Source organism: Atheta coriaria, unplaced genomic scaffold (genome assembly GCF_025399875.1).
Source record: "Atheta coriaria isolate IRGN ID8LTWV9N9 unplaced genomic scaffold, Caltech_Dcor_3.1 hic_scaffold_14_pilon, whole genome shotgun sequence".
In the NCBI taxonomy this organism is placed as follows: domain Eukaryota; kingdom Metazoa; phylum Arthropoda; class Insecta; order Coleoptera; family Staphylinidae; genus Dalotia; species Dalotia coriaria.
Window position 1 is genome coordinate 667,039 of NW_027045456.1, and position 15,571 is coordinate 682,609.

Here is a 15,571-nt window from a genome sequence, read left to right on the forward strand (position 1 = left end):
AATTTTCTTCATCATAATACAACCCGCATAAATCACAACACTTAATTCAACAGTATAAATAGAAAACGATGAGAATATTTGTCTAATTTTAAAAGCTTTGAATGAGATGTAAACAAGCACTAATAAAGTGTGCGAAATATGCGAGAAAAAAAAAATTGAATCAAAACCTGCAAGGTTTTATTTTGTGATTTAATATTAAGATTGTTAAAGTGTCGCTGTTTTGAGCCGCGTATGCGATTTCGTCTTGCGAAACAATGCGCAAAAAAACACAATCAGCCAGGTAGCAAAGTAGCCGAGGTGCGTAGGCGAATAAATATGTTAAATTGAATGATATGAAATTGTGTGGGAATAATGATATGTAAAAGTATCCTAAATTAATACTATGCCAATGAACATAACGAAAAATTACATGTTGCGCATGCGCGATGTTCAATAACCCAACTTTCGGTTACCAATCAAATTTTCTTGGATTTAATTTTGGTATTGCGTCAAGACGCGACGGAAACAGGAAGTTGAAGGTCCCTTAACCGCTTTTTACGCTCGTCGCACGTAGTAACAAACATGCCGCAAGTCATTCGAACTTGGAGATCACGACCTTCTATTGTTGGCATAATTTTCGGTTGTGCGCACGCCGAAGAAACGCCAAAAGGTAATGTACGAGCGCCGCATTCGAAACTGTGAACTATAACGGCTTTTGAGCAACGCGGAGCATTTTTTTCGCCGCTCCAACCAACAGGCGTTCGGAACAACTGCTTACTTCTAATATCCAGGCGTGATTTATCGTTCCTATAGTTGATAGTAGTAAAATTCCGCGCGCGATATACTAACAGAGTCAAAATATGCAAATATTAAGCACATTATCAACCCAATAAAAACGATAAAGACGTATTGCGGTGTGACACCAAACACTTGGGCGCATCCCATATTTACTAAAGATATATATTAATCGTCTTTTAATCGATGTTAATAAATCATTTTCGGTGCGAGAGATATATTGTGCAAGAGAGTGGGTCTAAAGGTCCACGCGGGTCTAAGTCTTTGGCGTTTGGAGTGTGCACGGGGCTAACTGTAAACGGTGCGCCTGTGATTGCTCAATTTCCAGTGCGATCGAACTCTTTTAACTCTTTTTAACGATGGGCGAGCGATTGTTCCCGCCCGGAGCCGTTTGTCGAACTTTTCTCCGATATGCGAGATGCGGCGCTGTCAGTCATTTCGGTCATGCTTCGTCGGGCATGCGTTTATTAATCGCTGAGCATCTCGCAACGAGCGCGGTCCTGAGGAGATGATGGCGAATCAATAAATTGATGAAAAATGACCGAGGTTATAATCAAGATCCTAATTAAGAGATGCATGCCACGCAACAAAGCACAATCCACCGTTCACAAATCTTAATTAATGTTTTGTGTAAATAGCTTATTAATACAAAATTGCTCATCATCTCAGAATGACAATTTCATGGACATTTAAAACTTTTCAACTCCTCGCCTGCAAAATGAGCGATCATAATTTGTACAACAATGAACAATATTAATTTGACTAACTGTGTATGCGTGTTTTATGGGCTTTAATTTAACAATTAAATTAATTAACCACATAGCTTATGAGCGCGTTTACCTCGCGTGTAGTATTATTTGTTTATGAGTTTTTGTTCTCGCAAGTTTAATTTAGTATTTACTGTTGGCTAAATTGCTTACTTGTGTGCAGTGAGACGCAAAAAATGTGAATCGAATTAAAACTTTGAATATGCGAATTGATCGTTTGTTCGTGTTCACGAATTTACGTTCGATTAAATTACAGACAATTACTTGCATTCTTACATTAAACTTTAATAATTGTTTGCGATGACCATGTTTTTATTTGCACTTGGAAACTCTACAAACTATAAACTTAAATTGAGTTACACGCTAATCCAGTATAGCTAAGTTCATTAGCATACTTCAATCATCATAAATGAGCAGTATATTTGCCTATATGACAATGAATAATAAGTTTAATGTTGAATAATTAGTAACTAATTGCTAGGTTTAACAAATTATAATAAATGATGAATGGTTAAACCGTTTTAGCAATATCCTGAGGAGTATTTTATAAAATTTTAATTAAAGTTACTTCAATGTTCAAATTATTTGTCAATTTTGTAAAATCAGCAGAAAATTTAAGAAAATTTGTGATTTTGTATTTTGTGCATGCGTAATTGACTTAATTAACCCAACTTTTGAATCAAACATCATAACCCCCACAAAATAATTGAAATAATGTAATTGCATGAACGCACAAAATAGCTCTTTATATTGCTGATGGTATTTGAACCATGTCAATCTCGGTGATTTACGAGACATGCAGATAACATAACATGCAGATTTATTAATTTCCCATAAGTCCAAGTCCATTTCCAGGCGGCGAAATTGCCTTTTAATGAGCCTCCAATATCAAACACCTTTCATTCACTAGTAGGTATATAAAGAGTCCTGAACTTGTTAGATTTGTTGCTATATGGACAATAACTCTAATACTAATAAAATTGCTTTGACTTGTTGGATTATAATTTTAATAATTGATATGCTGCGTAAATCATGTAGGTAATCTCTGGCTAATTTATTCATCACCAAAATAAAAATAATTTAATAAATATAAATCTTTTAGATTAACATTCCTGAGGATTCAACATGATGAGATGGCGATAATTTATTTAAACTCAAAGTTTCCTAAAAGGTTCCTTGTTAGTGTCGCTAGGTTGATTGAAATAACTTCGTTTGACTTTTAAAGACTATTTGTAGATTTTAATGAAAATATTAACATAGGTACCCACGAGACTTTTACGATTATGAATTTATTATCTGGCTTACAATATCCATATTCTTAAATTTCAAGCGGATTATAATGCTGGAACATTCAATATGCGTGTAAAATGTTAATATGCTCTTTGAATAATCCAACTTCCAAGCACAACGTGTTGAAAACGAAATAAATTCCCGTGTTTTATAGCAAACTTTCAATTTCTTCCTCGAATTTATTGTAAATCTAACTAACAGGTTCTCGTCGCATATAATTCTCTTCCCGTGATGCAACAGCCATAAATTTAAACATGCATCTGCCGAAAAGGAATCTGTTTCGAACTCGCGTCCGTTTTATATGCAAATTTGAAAACTCCGTGTGTGGCGCAAATGCGGAAATCAGGCGAAACATTATCATCAAAATTGGAAATACGAACCCGCTTCTTGCGCACATTGTTCATATTCGGCGATGTGTAGGCTCGTGCCAAGTGCAATTTGTTTTTGCGTGCGACACTTAAAATTCCATACTTTATGCACGTGAGCCGCCAAGCGACAGCGACAAAGATCAAAGCGAAAGTGGGGAGAAAATTATGCAAATCTTTTTATTGTGCCGTAAATTTTACTTTTGCGAAACGTAACGAAACGGAATTTATCGAGCGTCCAAAAATGTTTTATTGCGCCGCCGCTGGTAGAGTTTTATCATTGTTCATTTGCCGTGTGCGACGTTTCCGCAATCGTTAAATGCAGAGATATAGATGGCAATTTAAAACTTGTGAGGAAATAGTGGCTAGTTAAAGCGGTCTAATTTCAAATACGAATAATTCAATTGATTAAGTATCAATTTATAAAATACGATGTTGAACATTAAAAATTAATAAAACTTGTTATAATGTTTGGTTATGTGAACGCGATCAGCGCCACCAAACAAAAAAGCTGGAACTGCCAGCGCAACAGCGGCGGCTGCACAAACTAAAATTTTCTATTCCTCACACTAGGTTAAAAATAAATTAGAAAAAACGAATAATTTCTACGTTTTTTTTTCAAATAACGAAATTCTTAAACAAGTACAGTAACACCTTTTTATATATTCCAATATATGTGATGTAGAATTATGCTCACATGGCATTTAGATCGATCAATCGATTAATTGAATTCATTTTTATAGCCATGTGTAAAGCAATAAACATATTTCATGCAAGTTATAGTTATGTCAAGCGAAGAAATTGGATACTAAACTTTTTCCGCACCTTTGTGCCGCTTCAAAATCTCTAATCAGCCCGCTTATATAAATTCAAATAAAACTCTCAGTTGTCAATAAATCAATTTAAAAATTACACAAGTTGCAAAGCACGCCCGCGTCTACAGCGTTTCCATTTAGGAATACATTCCGATTTCAAATGTTGCCTGCATTATGTGTGTGCAATTATCATAAACAATTTCGTATACAAATTGAATATACTAGATACTAGAAAAGCTTTGAATTGTGCAGACGTACTTTGAATGCATAATCAAACAATGGATTGGTGAATTTTTGAATAATATAAATAATAAATTTATTTATCGTAGCGCAACCGACAACTATTCAATTCACTTACACAATGCGCGTATCTCTGAATATTATGTGTCAAGGAAATTCGCAATTAGTTTATTGTTCTCACTTGACTGTAGAGTTTTTGACACCATAACTTCATAACATAATCTACTTTGAGCGAATCAAGTGTATCTTAACCACAAATTTAATAATAATTGTTTATAAGAAGAACCACTGAAGGACGTGAGCATAAAATAGAGTAGAGCAATCATTTTTTTCATGTTTTGTTTTTATTCATCTACGCACTTGTTATTATATTATTTTTACATTGCCAAATATTTCCACATTCCATGGTTTGATATTGATGATATTGGCACTATTCGCACGTAAACAATTTAACTTTTCATTTCGATATCCATACCATCATCATTATCATGATCATCATCGTGCACGACCCATTCGATTCAATTGCTTCGACTGGCAACTCTGGCCGGTCTCGATTTTACAATCGAAAATTACAGTAATTTGGCGTCATTCAAGAGCGAACTTTATGACAAATACAACAAACGCATGCACACCGCGGCGGCATTAGGCAGCCAACAATCAGTTGGTTTACATTGCCGGTTTGAGATTATTATCGATATAAGCGATGCGCATTCCGCTGTTAAAAGTGAAAACCGCCGATTGCGTCACGCGGCCAAGAGTCAAGATCATCAAACGTATAAATAACGAACGCGCCTATCGGCGCCCGGATCGCCGGAATCAATTGTTATTGCAATGGGCAATGAATGTGTGGTGTACTTACAGATCGTGGACGAGCCAAGCTTCGGACAAATTCCGTACCTCCTTGCGTGCTGCAACAATAAACAATGAATATTAGTGACGAAGTTGGAAACGGAAAACAAGAGCAAATAACGACCAAGCGGCCATTAAACGTTCCTTCATTATCTAAACTTGTAGACATCTCAACGTAAGCGGTATTTGCGGTTTGAGATATGCACGAATGAGTTCCGCGCAACAACATGAATTCAACCGATCTTCAAACTTAAACTGAAGACTACAAAACTGCGTTGAAAACGAAAATTTTCAATGAGAATCTCGCAATACTCGTAAATCAGGAATAATTAAAAATAATTATTAATAATTTCTTCTATTTTAAATTATGGTAATCTTTTGTATGAGAAAACTCGCGATGTTGTTTGTATTTTAATTTGTCCTTCGAATTAATTAGAATTCGAGCATCATAATATTGTTACCATATTTCCCATGCGGTTTTGCAAAAGTTGCAAACATCAAATTGGATAATTACTAACATTTTACATTACACACAACAATTTACACATTATTTTGGTAAGCATACAGTTTAAATTATAAATACACTACACTATTCTTACGAACAGAAAAAGTTTCAACACTTCAACATAATGACATTTTTAGTGTCTTCTGCAAATTAGCAAGGTTTATTATGTTCACGCAAGTTAACATGACACGATTTTTCGGATGCTGTTGGATGCGACAAACGTTACTCGCAATTAACTTGGTTTAGATGCTTTTTTTGCTGTAAACTGCAAATATGGGTGACAGATTTCCCGTTGTTTGGAATGTTTTTTCGTATTATTATTATTATTATGCGGAACGCAACAATGGCTGCTAATGGAACGGCATTGAAACGTACAGAAGTCGGGAGTAAAATAATTGCGTTATCAGAGTGCTGTAGCGTTCTCCGAACACGAATTGACACGAACAATGGAGAACAGCAACAACGTGATTCTAATAGAGATCGACTGCGTGAAGGTTACATGGATTAAGTGAGAGAAAGTCGTTCAAGTTCGTCATTTGTACAAATTCGCATAAAAATCGCGTAGTGTTTTACAAAAACTGCCTACAAGTTGAAACAATACGATGATTTAAAATATTTAGTATTCTTTGTTGTTGTTTTTGCTTTTTTTCAACGTGAGGTGATAAAATATTTGAGGCCCTAAGGCAGTAAAACTATAATATTTGTGAAAAAAAATTAAATTCAACAAAAATATATCCATATACTATTTGCCCTTGAGCTGTAAATTAATTAAATTGTCTAGTTGCAAAACAATATAGTCTCTATTTATACCTATCAAGACGCGATCGAAAGAAATGAAATTAACAGTAATATTGTAACACGCTACCAGCGAAACTTTCATTCGCGTGTGTGTTTTAGTTCGCGCACATAATTTCAGCCGCCTCGCGCGCGCGCGGAACATGAAACGAGAATAATAAAGCCGCTAACTTATTATCAATAAATAATTGCGCCACGGGCGCACAACTTATAAGCAGCACAAATAAAATTAACTAATGTATCGGCTGGGCTAGCGCGGCGCGCCGCAATAAAATTACCTAAACGGTAATAAGCGCGCGCACTGACAAAGCGCACAAGAAGCGAAAGACGAGAAGGAGGTCGGGCACGGCCGGCGCATACATACTGCTAGATTACAGTTCGGCCTCTGTCCGAGTGTGCGCGGTTTTTTATCAGAAATTTCACTCGCCCGTCGGCGAGGTTGCACAACGCGGACTCGCGACACAGAGAGCCGTAAAAAGGCCCCTTGTGACATGCCAAATTCCAAATCTGCAACGCACAGAAATTTCGTGATTTTCACGCAGTAGATATAATTTTAATTAAGAACAGTTCGCTGGAAACGATGCATCATTCGCTAGATATATCGCGGCCATGGAGAAATTCCTCTTGAAATCGATGCTTATTATGTAAAAATATATCTGTAGTATTTAGCTGGCGAAGCATGTGAACAATTTGAATAATATTCTCGTTTAACGGTTAATTTCACTTTAATCGGATCCCGAAAAAAACACAACATAAAATGATATTGCCTAATATTGCTTCAAACGAATCTCTAACAGTTTTAACATCGCACACATCACCAATTATTGTTTTTATTTTATATTATAATATTTAAGGTAAAACCAAGTTAAAGTGGTATTTTCCGCTTGCCATTTTGACATATCACTTTGGGATATCAATTAGTTGTGGGTATTATGCGTTTAATTAATTAAGCAATCCTGCGAACGTTAGGATTCTGAAAATTGCGAATAATTTGTTTAGAAACGAATTAAGCATTTAAATTGCTAATGCGCACGCCGATTTCAGCAAAATTAATTGCATGAAATTATAAACTTGTTGAAAAAATGCCAAGTAATAAATTAATTAAGCAATTATCATAAAGCAATCTGAAAGCGAAAATACTAATTACTTCCTCGTTCGTTTTCGTCTTTCTGGACATTTGAACTCTTGGACGAACAAGGTGGGCTGTGGATTAGCTACGGATATTCATATGGTTGTAATTTAAGGAGGTTTCCAGTTAGTTTCTTGTATTTCAATTCTCAAAGAGCTATAAAGTTACTTGAAATATGATTATTGTGCGTTTTAGGATTATATTAACATATATATATTTTTTTTAAATTTCAAGTCATGAATCAATCCTGCGAGGCTTCAGGAGTCCTTTATATTCAAAATTAAACGCTGAGGAAAATACAAAACGCAATTTCATGAATTTTCAATGCGTTTGCATTCAAAAAATTAAAATTAACCACAAAAAACAGTTGTTAACTCCTTTGCACATTGCACTAAGTTCCACCTAAAAAATTAATGATCCGTAAAATGTAAGAACATATAATACCTTAATAAAACCAATAAGATTCTGTTTCAAAGCCTGAAGAAATTAACCTCCCCACAAATATGCATATTCATTCCGAGAAGAAATAAAATAATGCCTACAACATGAACGCGTGTCAAATACGCAGAAACACTCGACACGCGTGATAAATAATAACTAGTCTAGTTTGATCCGTATACAATTGGCGAATGTTTCAACTATCACTAATACCCCGAAGCTGTTTAAATTTTTCAACAACGACTCACCGAAATTCCAACGCATCAAACCTCTTACCAACTTACTAATTGCTTGAACTTGCGGCGTAATAATGCGCACGGTGTGAAAGTAATAACCAAATATCTCGTTGACTCATACTGCGCACGCATGAGCACTACCTAGATGGATATTAATTATGCAACGTTAATTACAACCGTAGGAATAATATACGCTTAAACTAGCGAGTAATGCACTGATAATATCCATCGTTTAAATGCTCAAAAAGGGAGTGTGCCTATTTCTAATTGCTCATTGTTCATTTGTCCGTTTTGCTCATTGAAACATACAACACTTAATCGTCGCGTGTGTGTGTTGGTGGAAGCGCCGGTTAAACCGAGCGCAACAGTCACAAAACAGTAATAATTATAACTTGTAATTGCACAATATTAAAGCACGAGCAAATGCATTTCTTCGTAATTATAATTGACTCTTTAAGGTCCAGTGAACTCGCTTATAAACAAACCACCGTGCGAGCCGCGGATGTAGTCGAGCATCGCGTCCAATCGTAAGTTATCGCGAGTTGCGAGTTCAATTTGCTTACCGGCCGCTGCTATCTTCGGCTACCATTGCGACGCGTCGCGCTTTGGTGGATCAGACCAATGCAGCAACAAATTATTTATTGTCGTACGATTATTAATGTAATTACGGCGTGGCTGTGCGCTTGCGATAGCAGCGCGCATAAATAACAATGAGATTAATTCGTACAGGTAGGTACGCGAGAGGCATCCGCACTAACGATTAAACTCTTTTGCCATCGAGTTTACAACCGCAGCGAGTGTTCGATGGATATGTACGTCAAAAAACGCCTTTTGGCTATGTAAATACCGCAGGAAAATTTTCTGTAATTGCTCTCGGGACGCATTATGGGATATATGCGCTATCGTCGCCGTAGTTATAAAAAGAAGCAAAAACATTTTAATTAAGCGCATGTAAAAATGATGATTTATACCATTATGTGTTCTGTCTTCTTCGGTGCTCATCTCGCTAAAATGTAAGTTGGAATTTACTGAGTATGTGTGTGCTTTTGGTGCGCAAAAATTTCGCAGTGTTTCACGACGACGCGCATAAATCAAACGTTGTTACAGCGTTGTCAATTTGCACATAAAAATCGGATTATTTATAGCTGCTGAGAAGAAACAATACCTCGATTACCTTCGAACTTGTTTTTTTTTTTGTTATTTGCCCAGAGCGTGTGCTACACTTTTTTCTGCTTCTAGTTTTATTTCCTTTTGGTTGTTCGTTTGCATATTACCATAATTATATTATAATCTCTTGCATTGCCTACGTCTTGTAATGTCATAAGCTTGTTATATATTATTATTATTCAATATTCTTGTGTGATTTATTCATTATTATTATTATTAATATTTGCTTCTTCAGAATCAGTTTAAGTTTTTTTTAATTTACACAATTTGTTGAGAAAAATCAAATTAAACGCGACCTAATTCCCGCAATTAGTTAATTAAATTAGAATCACACAAATTACCTGCGCACTGAGCACACATGATGTTGCAATATGTAAATTTACAAAACAAAGATGGCGTAAAACCAAGCATTTGAGCAAATTTCCCAACATCAAGATTCCGATTCACTTTTTAACGAGAATTTACACAAATCCCAATCGAATGCGCACACGTTTCTAGGGAATCCTTGCGCGCATGCAAATCAAGCCGGACAATAAAACGCGATCTGCGTGTCCATTTACGTGTCACTGATGTCTTCATGCACTTTCGCAATAACGAAGCGAAATGACTCAAAATAAGATAAAATTATGCCGGCGTCGCGAGAGGATGCGTCCTGCGTCTGAAAGGAAGTTGATCCAATCGGCATTCAATCCGTTCTAGGTATAGATATAGATATATACCTAGTTACGTTATATGTGGTAATATATAATAATAGCAAACGATCGCAGCAGTCGCCGAGTAGAAAAGAAACAAAAATCTCGCATTACGAGTTCGCTTTCGATATTTATATATTTATTCATCCTGTCCGGTTCGTAATAAGTTTCCTTTTCTTTATGCACGCGCGCACGCTGCTGAGTAAAAAATTTTCACTATGCGCCGCTCGCGGACACGCCACATGCCGATGGATGCTGGAAGTTGAAAGTGGCAAATAGTCGTTGTTTAGTGAACTAATTTAGCGCGGCGCGAGACGCGGCCCGGAATTTCTTTCTTGTTTCATTCGTAGTCGCTTTAATCGTTTGCATTAATAAATTAATATGCTCTTGGGCGTTGTTCTCTCTCCATTAAGCGACTTGCGAAATGCAATGACACCGATAATAACACATTAAATCTCATTTATTATGAAATGTGCAATTATTGCGCCAACAAATTATAGATATCAATTTAAAACCGTTTAGCCTAACCAGAACGTAAATGTATTTAATTTATAAACATTTTTATGCGTAAACAAATTTATATAAATCGTTGGTGCTGAGTCGAATTTCCCTACGCAATATTTTTAAATAATTAATCACGAGAGTTACCGAATGTTTTAATTATTATCAAAACAAGAAATATGTTTTATTCATAAAGCAAAAACATGATTTTCAAATTAACAAAAATTCAACCAAAAATTGTAAACAGTTTAAATGACAAATTGCGTGAGGTCTGGTCGCTACGCACTGGAAATCTGTTTCTATGATCTAACCATTCATATCATTCCGCGGAACCAGAGAAAAGCATTCAGCGTGTAGACAAAACGTGTAAATTCAAAACCAGCCGACACATGGAATACTAATTAGTTTCGGAATTCCACAAACAGTGAAATGGAAATTCAGAAACAAATATGAATACCAATCGTGGTTATCTCGCCATCGATGACGGTGATTCTTCGAAATTGACGCTAGTTTTAATGCATCATGCATTCAATGTCACCTTCGCGCTAAAATTATCATCAGTTTAACGATAACTCATCAACATTCCAAAAAATCACATTCCGTTTTGTTGTGTAATTATGTCTGACACAAAAATCAATATTTTTGTTGTATAACAAAATATTTACGCAAAATTTATAGGCATTAAGGTATTTACTCTCGATTAATTACTTTTCGTTTCGTTTGCCATTAAACCGTTCCCAATCCAATTGGAAAAGCTACTAACGTGTCTTGAATGCAATGTAATCGCATAGGAATTACCGGCGATTAAATTGACACATTGGCACGTATTGTGTCATTGTCAATGGACGAGAAACTATCTTGTATCTTTCATCCAACTAGCGATTGCTATCGATTGCAATCCGATTGTAACTTTCGATTGTGTCTCAACCTTTTCCACAGCGTATCAGTTTCTCGTTTTGTTCGCATTGTTAACACTCATCTGCTTTTAATTGTTCATATTATAATACACAGACGCGCGCCACACTCACCTACACACAAAGGAATAATCACGAAGAAGGATTTGCTTCGCACAAGCACAAAAAAAAGCAGTCATTACGTTCGGTGAATGCGTTAATGTGGCTTTAAATTTCGCACGTAGGTGTCCTAGGATGTAATCGAAAAGCGGTCTCCTCGAGCATTCGTTTAGTATTTTTCTAACTACTCTACGCTCCACTAAACAATACCACAAAGAAGTTAATATTTTATAGCCATAACTTGACGTCATATCCTTCAATATATAATAATAATTATTTCCTATATTAGTAAGCAACTTGAAAGATAAAAGAATACCAACGTTTAGAATAATACAGCTGAGTGGACTTACCAATTTTTAATTCAAATCAGTTGGCGGATTATGCTAAAATCTAGCAGGCAAATAAATTTCACACTTTTATTGCGCCAGAGAATAGTCAACACACGGGGCGAGATAATTTTGTGGTTTCCTTGAGAATTGCACATAAACAAAACTTCTTATCGCACTTGAACGCGCCGTGCTTGTTTTGGTGAACAAACCGACATTGGAGTATCGAAGATCGCTCGATGCAAAACACCGGAATGCACGCACACAAGCGGTTTACTCGCGAAATTTACAAATGTTTAATTTCGAAAACGGTCATTAAAAGTCTGTTACCAGATTGCAACCGGGCTGCGAGTATGAGAAAACACTGTTATGAAACTGTTAGGTTTAGTTCCAGCGTGGTGTGTAAGCGTCGAAGAGTTTCGAGTTTCGCTTCCGTTGTCGCGAACGGTTAGCGTTTGACTGAGTGGCGAGTCGCCGTCTTGGTTGCGGAGGTACGTCGCGAACACCGAGCGCCTCGCGCTCACACTCTGCGCGAGTTTGCGGAGTGGAAGCATTCGAATCGTAGCGGTGAACTAACAGCTAACGACAGAATTCTTCGTCGCTACCGCGCGCGCATTCGATAGACGTCTGCTCGTCTGCCGCTGGACCAAAGACGTAAACGCCGCGGTAAGCTCGCAAAAAATAAATTGGCATTGTTATTGAACACTGACTGACTGACTGACTGCGTTTTCCGACTGTTTTTGTTCGCTCAACTGACCGATGACCAACATCAGAGTACCATTAACAGACAAAAAATATTCTCATGTGTAATTTACTATGTACCCGCTGCAATTTTATTTCACCAGCAGAGAAAACAAAGCGTTTTTATAATTAACTATTTTTTTAGTATTTTAATTAAAGTCACAAACATAAAATTTTTATCGTTTTGTAGGAGTCCTGCTCTGTTAAATTAAATTGAAAATTTTCGTGACGCTCAAAGGGTTACAAACTTTGCTTGCTGCGGGATTTAATTGACAATGTCACATCAACTTCATTGTACAGCATTCGCAACGTTGGTTTCAACACAAAGCCCACAAAAAGGAACTATCGAATTAAATTTCGATTCAAAATTAAACAAAACCGCCTAAAAACTAACTTTAAGGTCATTTCTGCACGCAATTAAATTTCTGGCAATGCCAATATTATTATTATCCTTATTCTTTTGTCGATGAGGTAAATTTAAAAAAAAAAAGTCTAACAGTTTGTCATAATATTGTGACACATCCTTGTTTATAGTTAAGTATGAAACCACGTAATTATGTAAATGGTTTTTACATCAGAAAGATTTTAAAACATTGTAATGTATTGTAATTGTGCAGCTCACATTGATAACTGTAAATTCTCTCTTCTAACATTGAAGGCGCTTATCTCGCATCGACAATTTTTGGCGTGGGCATATAAACCTGCCTTCAATATCTTTCCTTTATCGCTTTGCGTTGCAACGACGCTTGTTCCGAGCGATATCTTTGCTTCTTGTGAAAGATGTTAAAAGCAAGTGTTAACAATACATGGTGGCCCGTGCGCGACAACAAATTTCGGCGTTATCGGCCATTATTTCATTCTTCCTTGTATTATTTAGTGTTGTGTTTTATTGGTCTGGTAACGTTATGTGTGTGTTTTGTTTTGTGATATCGTAAAATCAGTGAATGATGTGAGGATTATTGTGTGAATGTGTAATGGTCAATGGTCATATTGTTCAATTATTTACGTAGATTTTTACTGAAAAGAAGAGAATACGTGAAGCGTGAATATGTTTAACAGGAACTCGTCAAATTGCACAAGCTTTTTAATACTCGCTGCTTCCGCTGGCGTTTAAACGTAAAATCTACGCAGGAATCCATTTTTAAAAAACGAAAAATTTTCTATTGTAATTTCCGTAATTAAATCTGTTAAATTTCTCAATGTTTTAAATGCAGAAGCATCCTTTCATTTGCCACATCAAGCTGGAATTTTTAAACAACGCGAAATCGCGTAAGAATAGACAAATTGCACACACGTTAGCGCATTTGCGCAGCGAGAGTTTTATTTTCTAGCCGGAATATTATAGTACAATTATAATCTACATCAATTGCAAAATAATGCTAGAAGTTGCATCTCTTCTTGAGCGCGGCGCTGCGTCGCTGATTTTAATTAATTTTCGTCACTATCCGTCATTACGCGCGCAGCAAAAGATTAAGGCCATAATGTCTATTCCATTTATTATGTAATAATTAAAAACGGTACGTCTACGCCTTGCTAGCGCGTCCCAAACGCTTGTACCTGTTTTGACATCGTGCCTCTGCACGTAATGAACCGTGACGCAATCGACGCGCAGCGTATTGTTTTCGGCATGAAAATATAATGCAACCTTATGGGAAGCGATTGTCTCGAGCATAGTAAACCAGAACAACGGTACAAACCGACCCCATGATCTCCATTACATGTATGCTACTCGTTGCAAATCGCAATGGATTTTTAGATTCATGTAAAAATAGATTACGGCGACGTACTGATTTAGTTTCACACACACGGGAGTTATATAATCATTTTCTTCCTGATACTTGCATGAAGATGACTCTTAAAATCCTACAATATACGTAATTAACTCCCAGAATGATTTTCAGTTTGTTTTTTAGGTTTACTTGGTTGCATAATTTTTAAAATTAAATTTTGGATGGATTTAATCATAATTAGTATCAAATAAACAGAAAGAATTGGTATGTTTTTCTGCACATGCCACTGCATAGCTATGAATTGCATCGGATAAAGTCCTAAAGCTCTGAAGTTCTGAAGAGCTGAAGCTCGCGCGGCGAGGCTAACGTTCGTCGGGTGAAAAAAAGCGGCGTCGAGCGCGAATGTTGCCCCGCTGTGTCCAGCGCGACTTCTAAACGTGACCGTGCATCGTTCATCTCCACCATACGTGCGCTTGATATATTTACCGCACGTGTAAAATACGTTTACGATGTATTATTATTATATGGGCAAGGCTGGCACTATTAATATGGGTAGGTGTATGGCACTTCATGCACGCTAATGAGATATAGCAGCTCTCGCTGGCATTAAAGACACGCGTTCGCATCGAAGACAAGCTTCGGCTCTGCGACGCGAAGGATACGGCACAACAAATGAAAATATAAAATGTTTTACGATTTTTACGTACACCCCTCACGCGTGCAGTTGTGTGCGCGAGGCGTGTGCATGAACGCAGAAAGTGCTGCATGTTTGCTCAAAAGATTTATAACGTGAAACTTAATTTTCTTTAGCGTGCGCACCTCGGCGAATATAATCTTCGGCTTGACGAAATAAAAGCAAGAGCGCGGCTCGCATGCGTTTCGTGTAATATTTGTTCATGGCTCGTTGGTTGGAAGGGCGCTGCGGGTATTGGCTCGTCTTTTATTTATAAACGTCGATATTTATTAAACGAATTTGCGGAAAACGCATACAAATCAACGTATTCCAGGAACATGTATAAAGCTTGGATTCTTGGAGACGATTTGTTAAGTTTTGTTACATCATGTTATCGCTAAGTTAATTTATACCCTTAATAATTTTAAAGTTGTGTAGGGCTTCCCTGAGCAAGACGTTTATATATTGCATATTATCGGAGTATAATGGTATTGCTAGTATATGGTGCAGAATTGACAAATTGAA

At 36.6% G+C, this 15,571-nt stretch overlaps 1 protein-coding gene across 2 annotated transcripts in view; it reads right to left on the bottom strand.

Annotated features, from left to right (window-relative positions):
• Positions 1-15,571, bottom strand: part of LOC135801922 (uncharacterized) — a 114,328-nt gene that overhangs the window by 98,128 nt on the left and 629 nt on the right. Inside the window, exons 1-2 of one of the 2 annotated variants that reach the window (XM_065315442.1) lie at positions 11,927-12,414; positions 5,111-5,159 (exon numbers count right to left, since the gene is read on the bottom strand). The gene's annotated coding sequence lies outside the window, so the exon portion shown is untranslated. Of the gene's footprint in view, positions 1-5,110; positions 5,160-11,926; positions 12,415-15,571 lie in introns of those variants that run through there. The other variant, XM_065315443.1, reaches the window with a different exon arrangement.